This window comes from Cyclopterus lumpus, chromosome 11, assembly GCF_009769545.1.
Source record: "Cyclopterus lumpus isolate fCycLum1 chromosome 11, fCycLum1.pri, whole genome shotgun sequence".
In the NCBI taxonomy this organism is placed as follows: domain Eukaryota; kingdom Metazoa; phylum Chordata; class Actinopteri; order Perciformes; family Cyclopteridae; genus Cyclopterus; species Cyclopterus lumpus.
The window spans coordinates 8845165-8857045 of NC_046976.1; positions in this window are offsets into that span (position 1 = coordinate 8845165).

Genomic DNA, 11881 nt, shown 5'->3' on the forward strand with positions numbered 1-11881 from the left:
AACTGCATTCATATAGTGTCTTTTTCTACCTGAAATTAATTACAATTTGCCTCTCATTCACTTATTCACACACACATTCATACGCCAATGCAAGGCCGTTTGGAGCAACCTGGTTCAATGTCACTTCAACATGCGTATAGGAGGAACCAACCGGCAACCTTGAGATTCAAGGATGACCCGCTCTACCTCTTGAGCTTCAGCCACCTCTTTCTCGAAAGTAAATTATGTGAATTATGCTGAAAAAAAAAAAGGTTAATAAGTTATAAATTGTGAATTGTTGCTTGATGATGCACATCCAAATCATCTAATTGTTTTGTTATATTAAACAAAGGGGGTGTAACCTCCTGACCCAGATATTCTTTGATTAAAGGATAGTTTTGCATTAGTTACAGTGGTTGGTGAAATACCCTCCAGTTCACTATAATATGGATGTGTGGAGATTTTATTTTTTAAACTCACTCGGCTCTGATTTTAGGATGCCAGCTGCTGCACAGACAGAATAAATTGAATCCTGTATTTCACTTAAATACCCTAACCCTCATACAGGTATAGCATGCCCCTATTTCAGATCGCACTGAAATGTCCATCCAACCGTCTACTGTACAGTCGGGATCATAAATACAAGGCAGTGTGACATCCTGGATTTTGACAGCGCTCTCCCTCCGGCTTTAAGCAGACAGTCAGCTGTCATTTTTCTGGATGTATGTATAAATGAACCGTTGTAGAGGGCTAAAAGGACGTCGGGTTTGAACAACTCGGGGCACTTCAAGGGAGGAACACTAGGTTGAAATCCGGCATTCACCCCCTCACATTGTTGTGGCAGGATTCATTATAATGCATCAACTGAACCTTCTTGGCTGGATTTATTTAGACAAACACGGAGACAGACATATCAAAATCCCCTACATTCTTTACTGAACTCCCTAAACTCTTAATCAGAGGATCGTTCATAAGAACTGAAGTGTGTTGGAAAACGTGTACCCTGCAACAAGTTTCAAAGATCACCCTGCAGAGTCGTGCTCTCTGACTGACATGGCTTCAAGCTCAGTCTCCTCAGGTGCCAGACAGAGCTTGAGTCCCTTGGGTGAGGATGATAGCAGATCCTTCCCGACTGCTCTCCCTCATTACTTTTTAAGGAATAGCAGCAGGCTGAAAAGGGGAAGCAGTGTGCAGGGTTTAGGTCCACTGCTGTGTCGTTGACTCCGAGCTGAGAGGTGAGACAGCTCAGAGCTCCGAAGAATGTTCCTCGTCCTTTGGTCAACAGATACAATTAACAACATTACCTAATCCATAATTATGAGCTGTTTAAATTATTCACCAGAATTTGACACGGATCCATTTATTTTAGGTGCGTCTATTTTAGCATGATGTAAAGAGCAAATACTCCTGAAGTCAAGTGGTGTGTTATATAGACTGCTGTGTCTGAAACACCCAATGTCGAGTTATTTCAAGCTATGCAAGTATGTTAATGTGTGTACTTAACTAAAGTCCTGTAAGTAACGTTGGCTACGTAAAAAACACACTTATTTGAGCCCAACCCACTTACTAACTCTAACCAATTAGTTTAGTTGCCTAAACCGAAGTGACACCAAGGCGTCCTAACCAAGTGTTCGTATGTGACGAGTTGGGAATGAGAACGGGTTGGTATGCCGGGTAATTAAATCTACTTTTATTAATCATTTAGCCACTTAAAATATGCATGACTTATACTTTGACCAAAACAAACTAAAGTTAAAATTTAAATTAAGCTTGACCTTTTTACTTGCCGAGACACGGTAACTTCCTGGAGTCCTATTGTTACAGTGTGGAAGCTGAGAAGCAGTCCGTCACATGACACCTCGTAAAACCACAATTTGCAGTGTTTACACCAGATATTTCGTGCAGATTAAACAAACAAGACTTGTTTTCATTAGGAAGCTTTGGAGGTTTTGTTATTCTCGGACAGAGCCAGGAATTCCAGTCTTTATACAGAGCAAAGCTAACCAGAAGCTGTAGCTTCATACTTACCGTGCATACATGAGTGGTATCCATTTAACTGTCAGAAAGAAAGCTAATAAACTTATTTCTCAAAATGTCAAACTGTTCCTCTTTGGTAGCTGCTTTATGTTAATCGGGTCCAGTTACAGTAATGTACGAGCAGGTGTGACGAGAAGAAAAGACAATGTTGCAAGTTTATGAAGCAGACATTGCTTGCTGCATTAATAAATAAACACAATGTTTCCATTTTGGCTTTCATATTAAAGGGTAGATGGTACAATATACCCTGTAGCATACAGTATAGCCCTCCCTGAGTGATTATTCAGCACACATTTGGTGGCTTGTGAGCACAACTTTGAGCTTATTTTGCACATTTATTTTGCTACATGGCATACTGTTAGTATGAAACATTTCATTTTGTGTTGAATGAATCTTGAGGTTTTTCCAATGCAGACGCTTCGATGAGCCCAAATTAGTGAACACGTACGAGCAATTTCAAATAAAGACATAATCCCTTTTAGGGGAAAAAAGTGAATAAAACATTGTCATAAAATAAACAGGATTTTACTTTGTGGTTTAACATTGAGCTCAGCTTTATAGTTCAGCTAGTGAGAGACCTGATAAAAGAGGCCATGGCATGTCTCCAGTGAAGGTATTTAAGTCGACATGCTCCCACCCCACGCAGCTCTTGAACACTAGCCTGAGGCATTGTCCCCAAGAAACAATAGAGTTCCAGAGTCTCAATGTGTGCTCTTGCATGGCGTGGAAACATAAGGAGCAGGAGGGAGAAATACTGAGAGAGCGATGTGCAATAGAATAGATGGCAGCATGCAGGAGCGTTAAACTATAGGAGCAACGAGGAAGACTGATTAACATAATCACTAAGAAATAAAACTATTTGGAAGGACTGTCATTGTATTTTTCATTAAAAGAAATTGTCTGTAGTAAGAAACTATTTAAGTTTAGAAAAACTCCATACAGTCAGAAAAGAGCATAATAGACGATTAACTGACAATTTTCCCAGTTCACTTTCTGTGCATGACATTTTCTTCAAAATGAGCTGCAGGGCTTGAATTGTGCAGTAAAGATAGTATACATGTACACACTGTAATTTAGAGATCACAACATATTTGTTTCATTTTACTCACCAAATGACAATCCAATCCGTTTCTCTGTTTCTTTTGACATTGTTGTCGTCTCGGATGGGAAGTTGTCACAATGTCTGTACAATTATTTAAACTAAGCAATTTACTGTGTCATGAAAGTCACTGATTAATCATTTTTCAAAAGAATCATGAGTTGCGACATTTCAGACATCCAACTGGTTGGTGAAGGCCTACAACCGTGAGGCGGTAAGAATCTCTCCATCGAGGTGTCCCATTCAGGATTATTACATTGCTAAGACGTTGTCGATGTCTCACACATGGTCTCTAAAGCGAGCCGTCTTTGTCTTGTCACAGCGAGTACAAAATCTCCACGTATGACTGTCAGGCAGTCAATGCTTTGTTTGTTCTCTCGTGACTCTCGTTTGCTTTCCAGCAAACACAAAATATATTGTCTCCATGTCATCACCATTACCAGGTGAGCAGAGAGCTCACGAGACAGCAGCACAAATCTGATGTTAAACAAAAGGGTGTTTATGACAAGCGGTGTTGCGATGCAGCCTGTTATCCATTTAAATATAATTACAATGGAAAGCTTTGAGTCACAGTAAGCTGCCCTGCTACTGAGCGCTAACATCTGTACATGCATGAAGTATTTGGCGTCAGTGGGATGCACACGATGGTGCGAGCCGTGAATCCTTGTGACATGCATATCATGTGTACTCATGCCGACAGCAAGGATTTGGTGAATTAACCTTGTGCTCTCTTGTCTCCCCTCGCTGCTTTCCGGGCAACCTTCTGTTGATCACAGCTCTGTACGACAAGACCTCGCTTTCAAAACACGTTTTCTCTCTGGAGAGGAGAATGACTAGCAAAAGGCCCTTCTTCTCTATGGGGATGTGGAGAACACGCTGCTGAATAAAATGCACTTGTAAAAGCAGTTTCGGATGGAAAACCGTTACTGGAACCACATTTCTGTTCTTAGGTCGGTTTGATTTCAATAGTAGAGAAATTATATGTAAATGACTGTATTCTGAGGAGAATATTACCTGTGAATCAATATATTAATATATATTACATATATAATGTCAAAACCATGCAGAGAAGATCTTGCTCTCAAGCTGCCAATGGCCCTAATAGACAAGACAAGGCTACAACTCACTGCTGTCTTAAGGGGTATTGCTTTAAGTGTAAGGGAACAATCGAAAGCCAGCTATATGACCTTATTAACATATTCATCTACTCCTAGCTTCCCCCTCCTGGACTCTTCTGGGTAGAAGAAGAAGAATGAAGGACAACAGTCTGAAACATCACTCAACTCCATTCAGCTGCAACAATTCTTTCCACATTTCATTCTGAATACGTTTTCATCCAATCATTTATTGTCAGTTTTCATTGTTCTTACTTGTGTTGGTTGCTTCCCTAAAAATAGTCAGATGCTCAGGTGTTGACTTTTCACTTCCTTGATTATTAGTATGAAGCACCTCGTCCCAAATGATGACTCCACCTTGATGATGTCTGAAGCTGTAAGACATCAATCAGAAGTGAACTCACTTGTTTCTTACAGAATAAATAAAGTTAAAGTGAAGTGGCAGACTCATTTCTTTCTGCTGCGGCCGTTCTGACAGCGAAACAATATAGCACCTTAAATGTTTGTAAAAACATTAAGCCTCAATGCAGGATTTGAAGAGGAGCTGAAGGTTTAAAATCACCCGAGACATCTCATCATGGACAGAGAGTTCAATCCGATTGCTTGCTGCCACGTTTGTCCCCGCTGAGATCTGCCGGCAGTCAAAACCATCTTGTTAAGTGTTGTGTACCTGTCAGGAATGAGACTTGTTTTGGAAGATACAGACGACATAATTCATCAGGCCGAGGGTTGAGGCTCTTGAAGAATGGAGAAGTGACAAAGTCGATTCTTTCGAGAATAATGACGGCTGCCAGCCGGCTGAATGGATGGAGAGTCTTTCAGGATCTATCAAAGCCCTTCTCCGTGGCTGGAAAGCCCACAGGTGTGATGTGAAGAGCCGTCAGGTATCTGAAGTACGTATGAAGACATTTCTATATAAATAAATAGAAACAATGAGTTCACCATTATTTTATTAAATTTATTCAATCATCGGGAGTGGGCCCACTGCAACAATAAGAAAGGCGCTTGAGAAAAGAGCATTCAAGTAGTTTACTGAAGTTGAAGTTCTCATTACAATGTCAATGTCCAGAATCTTAGCAACACAATGCACTTAAAGTATAATAATAATAATAATACTTTGAATTTATATAGCGCTTTTCTAGACACTCAAAGATGCTTAACAAGTATCAAAGTAAAAGTGCTCATTATGCTGATTGGTCTCTGTTAGTGATATCTGGATCATACTATTCAACATTTTTGTATTGAATGTAATTAACAATTGAGGGGTGACTCTCTTTAAACTGGAAAACAAATATTTCGCCACCAATGGTAGTGTGTGTGGTGTGTGTGTGTGTTTGTGTGTATGTGTACGTGCTGGTATTTGAATACAGACTCTGCATGTTCGTTTTAAACTTTGGATATGTGCTATTTAGTACCTAAGAAACGGTAAATAGGTTACGCTTGTGGTGCTGTGCTTCCTCTCACAAATCCCTCATTATTTTGAACTATTCCTGGTATTGGTTGCCAGGTTTGAATGTCAAATGTCGTATTTATTTCATCTTGAGCTGTGGGAGAAACCACTGTCATGTGGTTGGGTTTAGACCCTTGGACAGTGTGACGAGTCTCATTCACATTCTGTCCAAACCTGACATCATTTGCATGAGAATAAGCCCAAACTCTGCAAACGTGACAAGTCCCAGACAAGGGATCACAACTTGGCTGTCATATTAGGCCGGTAAATTCAGGTGACACGGATCCTGTGTCCTCATCTGGGCCAACCTGACAGTGGTTCATGTTCCCTGCTGTCTTTTTCTGAGGGGCTTTGTGAGGGGGGGGTTGCTTTTAATCAGCATGACGAACCCTGCCACCCCCTGCGCACACACACACACAAACTCTCACACTCACACTCATCTGTGAGAGTGGGCATATGCTGAGGGGCAGTGGGCTGGCCGTTGTGCCATCATTAGTCCAAGCCTGCACGGAAAGCTTCTGACACATGTCGAAGGAGCTTCATTCGACCTACAGAAGGCGCATCCGCATTATGCAAAGGTAGCAGTGTCTTTATGTGCAGCACTACTGTCAGAGGCTTGAAGGAAGAACTGAGGAAGGAAGTGCAGGGGTCTGGGGGGTGGGGAGACATGGAGAGAGGGAAGCTGAAAATCAATGAGAGAAGTGGAGGAATCTGTTTTAAGTCATAATTAGACGCCGCAAAGTCATATTTTTTTTATAAATGAAAAAATGGATGAGATCATTGCACTTGTTTCTAATTCAAATATATATATAAAATAATATTCTTGAATTCACGGAATCAAAAATGACAACATATTCTGGGATTATATTTATTCAAACTGCACATGGGATGAGCGATTCTCATTGTCTCAAATTCTATTGTTGTTTTAGAAAACGCAATATGTTTTAATACGATATTAGTCTGAGGTTTGTGTGATGTGGCGGTGAGAGGTGTTTGTGGTCGTGAAGTAGCCTTTTTATCATGACAATAGGTTGTTTTGTTTTTTTTCTCACCTGTGTCTACTGGCATTTTGATGACTCACCCTGAATTGGACTGTGTTCAAGTTAGAGGCACAGTTGGACACGTGTCAGTGGTGATCAAGTGCTGCAGTGCAGCAACATTAGCGTCGGATGACAGGGCGCCTGATGCTCTCAAAGTGCACAGTGTTTTGTGGATTTGGTATTTGTGTGGCTCTAATGTTTAATACTGAGAAATGCATGAAGCCCTCTTATTGAACTGCTTCCAGTACACACTGTGGTCTTCTACCTTTGATACATATCTATCTCTTCAGCAGATAGATCAATTTGAGATTTCCATTGAATAGTTTCCTATATCATTGCATATGAACGTTGTGGAATTTACATTTATTAAAGTGTACGTAAGTCACATTTGATGGTACTTTAGTTGAGTATTTCCATTTAATACGTCTACTCCTACATTTCATTGACAGATTTAGTTCCAAGGTCCTTTGCAGATTTGTATTATATATACAAAATATAAACTTGTAAAATGATGATATATTGTATTAGGTATAGCTTACCTAGCACAGCTTATGAACACATAAATGCATCAATAATAAAATACCAGTTATATAATATATGTATATATATATATAAATATATATATATATATATTATTCTGAAATGGGCCAATCTGCATTATTAGTACTTTTACTTTTTTTGTATATTTTGATGCAAATACATTTGAGATTTTGAATGCAAGACTTTTACTTATAACGGAGTATTGTTTGCACTGTAGTGTTTTTTCTTTTAATTTAGTTAAATATCTGAATACTTCTTCCACCTCTACTACGGCTAACTATTGATTTCCTATGATCAGAGAAACAATAGTCCAATTCAATAGAAGGTACTTAAATTGTGCTCTGTGCTGCATCTTAAGAGTCTTAAACTATGGACTGCAAATTGCACCATTTCCAACTAATCCACATACATGCAGAAGAATATATATTTTGATCTTTTGTAGTTTAAAAATGTCACGGCACAATGTGCAAACACTGTCTCTTAAAAGCTTCTTTCTAATTCAATGTACAGTTTTAAGGGAGCTACTATATTTGGATGTTTTCCTACTGTTCTGTTTACTCACAACGAACATTGCTTTCTGAAATATCATCTTACCGATGAGTACATTAAACAAGTGCTCAGTGTCATAGACGTAAGGCTGCCTTTGTTGCAGTAGACACTCATAAGTCTCTTTAACTCTGTTGTTTTAATTTTAAGGTCAACTGCCATCCCATCTGATGCGCACTCAAAATGCTTACGTAGGAAAAAGTTTGAGTTTGAGTTATGAAGCAAATGAGTCACATATGATCACGTCATCTCTGCTCCTCTTGGAACTGGCTTCAAACAGACACCCAACACGTCTTTAAGAGATGTGTTGGGAGAACCAACAGTCCACTTAATGCCCAAAGTGAAGGGTAGAGTCGTTTTTGCAAGAGATGAGATTCTTCTTTCATTGCCCACGCCAGTACAATGATTTAGTACCCGGCCCTGCCAGTCCTTTGTCACTTGGGCACAGCCATCTTTCTCTGTCAGTTGCCAGGGGGAAGGACTGAGATTCAGTTTTTCCAATAACGCTTAATGCATCGCCAACAGCGCATGGTCCAATGGCTCATGAATATGAATATACATATAAATAGACAAGTTGAGGAGGCGGATGGATGTTGGCCTGTCACTTGTGCCTTGCCTAACATCTCCACTGAGGGTAAGTCGTGTCCTGGATCCACAATACAACCAACTTCCTGCAAAGTCAAACCCAGCAATCCCCCTGTCGCTCTGGCAGTGCCTTTAACACTGTTTATCACTGTTAAGGGCACTGTTGTATAGCCCCAAATTAAGTCACTATCATTAGCAGGGAGTTAGTCATCTCTTTAATTAACAGTTACCCAGCAATCACGATGACAGTCGGAATAGCGTGACAGAGCCATGACAGGAGGGCGGTGGAGGAGCGGCAGCACGGTGACGAGTGTGCACTTTGTACTCAACTGTATTAATATGATGAGTTAGTTTGATGAGCTAAACACACCCAAACAGATGTTTTCATCTCATTTGCATTTGCATCTGGGTAGATCTAATCTCAGTCCATTACAACTAAACTAAGAGACTGAATTTGAGATGTGGAGCATGTGGACTAGATTAATTACTGTGTTGTACTTTCTATGGGAAATTCATCTTAATCTTTCACTGGTGATTTCTTTCTCCGTTCGCATGAGAGACAATGTTACTAATTTGACAGCAGTCATTGTACAGCACCTCATGTTCATGGTATCTCGTCTTTTTATGATATGTAATCAATATCAGTGAATATGTTTCACAAATGCTTCCATTGAAGACTTCTCAAAGGACAGCTCCTGTCTTCAGGCTTTATTAAGTGTGTTTATCTCACTGCATATGTGCACACGAGCTGCAATGATTTAATTTCCATTTATACCTGTTTTTATAAAGCGTAAAATATCACAAATACGTTTTTATGCTTAGCTGAGGTAGAGTTGGGGTATTGATGAAAACAAATTGAAAACAGACTAAGCGGTTAAATCATGACATACATAAGTTTATGCTTCACTGGAGAGACAAAAGATGGCAGCGGCCACAAGCTGTTACTGTTAGAAACTCCTCATAAGAAGATTTTTCTTAAATGTGTGCTACATTTGAATGGAAAATGGGCTACTGTAACAAAATACATGTTTGTTAGATTAGTGAAGTTCAGTCAGTTTCTTAAATCATAACCTGCCCAGCTCTATATATCCCCCACAATTGCAGCTGTATGTCATTTGATGAATGAAAGGAAAAGTTCATTTGAAGCTCTTTAAACAACTTTGTGTGGGCACTCAAATTCAGACCCACACTGTGAAATTACTAATGTATCTTCTCAAAAACGGATTAATTCTTTGACCTTTGGCAGGACGTTCATTGAAAAACGTGCACCTTAATTCCATACTTTGTGCTAAAACTATTCTGGGTGAAAGGATAGAAGATGATTCATTCAGAAGACTAAGTACTAAACGTACGAATGGCAGTAACACATACATGGTTTCTCTTGAGATTACGTGTAAACTCGGTTTAAATCCTTCATAGGACTTCCAATAGTCTTAAAACCAGTCCAATAGTCTTAAAAACAATCCTTTGAATACAAAAGGAACTTCATTGTGAAATAAATGTGTTGGTGCACCATTGGAGGCTTTTGGTTTGAGCATCCTTCTAGTGGAACTACACATATTGCTCTTGTCATACCTGTCCAGCACACAATGCAAGGAGAAGCTCTGCTTTGTTTGTCGAGACACTCACCAAACTCGGCTCTCCAACTCCTGGTTTAACTCCCACACTGTCACTATCTGGCTCGCTTCTCCACCGCCGAGAGAATATTAACGTGTGACATCTACAATGGCCTTAACACAACACGCCGAGATTGAGTTCCTCATTCTGCCTCTACGCGTCTCTACTACCTTCACTCTGAGCTAAGCCAACCCCACCGCTGGGAAAGAGATGTGACAAAACCCGGGGGAAGGGAAGTGGAAATAAGGAAGCGCCAAAGCCGAGCTGCCACTCAACGACCGGCATTTTGACAATCATAGGCTGTCATCACTTTCTGATCAGACCTGTCAGTGAGAAATGCGGCAACAAGACAGCGCTGCAGAAAGAACATTCGCATGTCTCCCTCCTTAGCCTACTGTACACACACGCACACAGATATTCAGAGGTGTGTTATTTATGTACACCAAATCACACCGTGACGCGCAAACACATCAAACATGTCAGGAGGTGCTACGTACCAAACCCCGAGAATAAAACAAGTTTGGTTGCACAGTGAATTGGCTGCGCATCCTGCCAATGCTGCAGGGATACCCCCGAGAAAAGCCCAGAGGCAGACTGAAGACAGGTATTTTTGATACAATTGAAAAAGTCATTTTGGTGTTGAGCATTATTTATGTGCCACTACGACCAGCAATCAACTGCCATGAATCCTTTAGGCGCAGCTTTCTTACTGAAGACATTTTAATTGAAAGTGAGTCACATTAAAACACTTGTACTTGTGCCCTGTTTAAGCCAAAGTGTTTAATTCAAATAGTAACTAAACAAGCTGCAGCAGTTTGATTACAAAATAGAGCGAACACAGACAGGAAAGTCTTACGAAGTACAATTCAATAGATCCAATTATTGTTCTCAGTCCAAACAGAGAAAAAACAAGAAATAGAGAAATTAAATAACATGAGTCTGAGTCTAACTGCCAGTCAGAGGAGCCAAGCATTATTTTTATATATATATATATATATATATATATATATATATATCATTATTTTTGTAAGAGTTGTGGGAGGACATTGTCTCACTAATTAAAATATGTTCTATATATATATATTTTGGATATTTAAGTAATATTATTTTTGATAAGCTTAAATCTGAGTTGTTTTATCTAATGTTACCCAGCTGCTGCACATGAAGTGACTTACATTTTCTTTTTCAAGTTGACAGATTTAATATGTAAGGACCCAAAAACAATGCTCACCTGATTATTACTTATTTGATACAAGGGTTAGAAAATACAGAAGATTCTACAATAGTGCTCAAACTCTAAATGATACACGCACATACAAATATGAACTGACTGTGACCAACTTTTTTAGTTAGATGTGTTGGGTTTGGCTGTCTTCAAGTGCCGGGGGTAACAGGAAGCATCAACCAGCTGTAAAACATTGTGTCGAGCTGCCTGTGGTTCGCCGTGTTTGTCTGTTTGTCTGTTTGTCTGTTTGTCTGTTTGTCTGTTTGTCTGTGGGTATCAACATGTGAAGTGTCCACTGTCACACACTGCGGCGCTTTATTGAAACCAATGATGACATCAAAAGGTACTCCGGCGTGCTTCATGCTGTATATGTATTTGTGAGCTGCTGCTGTTCATTAGCCGCACATCTGTCACTGCTGATGATCATTATAACACAAACTGCCACGAGAGCTGGAACATGACTGTGGAGCTCAGGTAGACATCAGAGAGGCCTGAGTGGCAGCTGTCAACCCAAAACGACACCTGAAGGGAAATAATACTGACTGGTCTTAACACACAAGTCACATCATTGTGAAGTGGTTTAGTCAGTGAATAAAAGACTAGACGTATCTAATGATTGGATCCAAACTGTGCCTCAATCTTTCATCT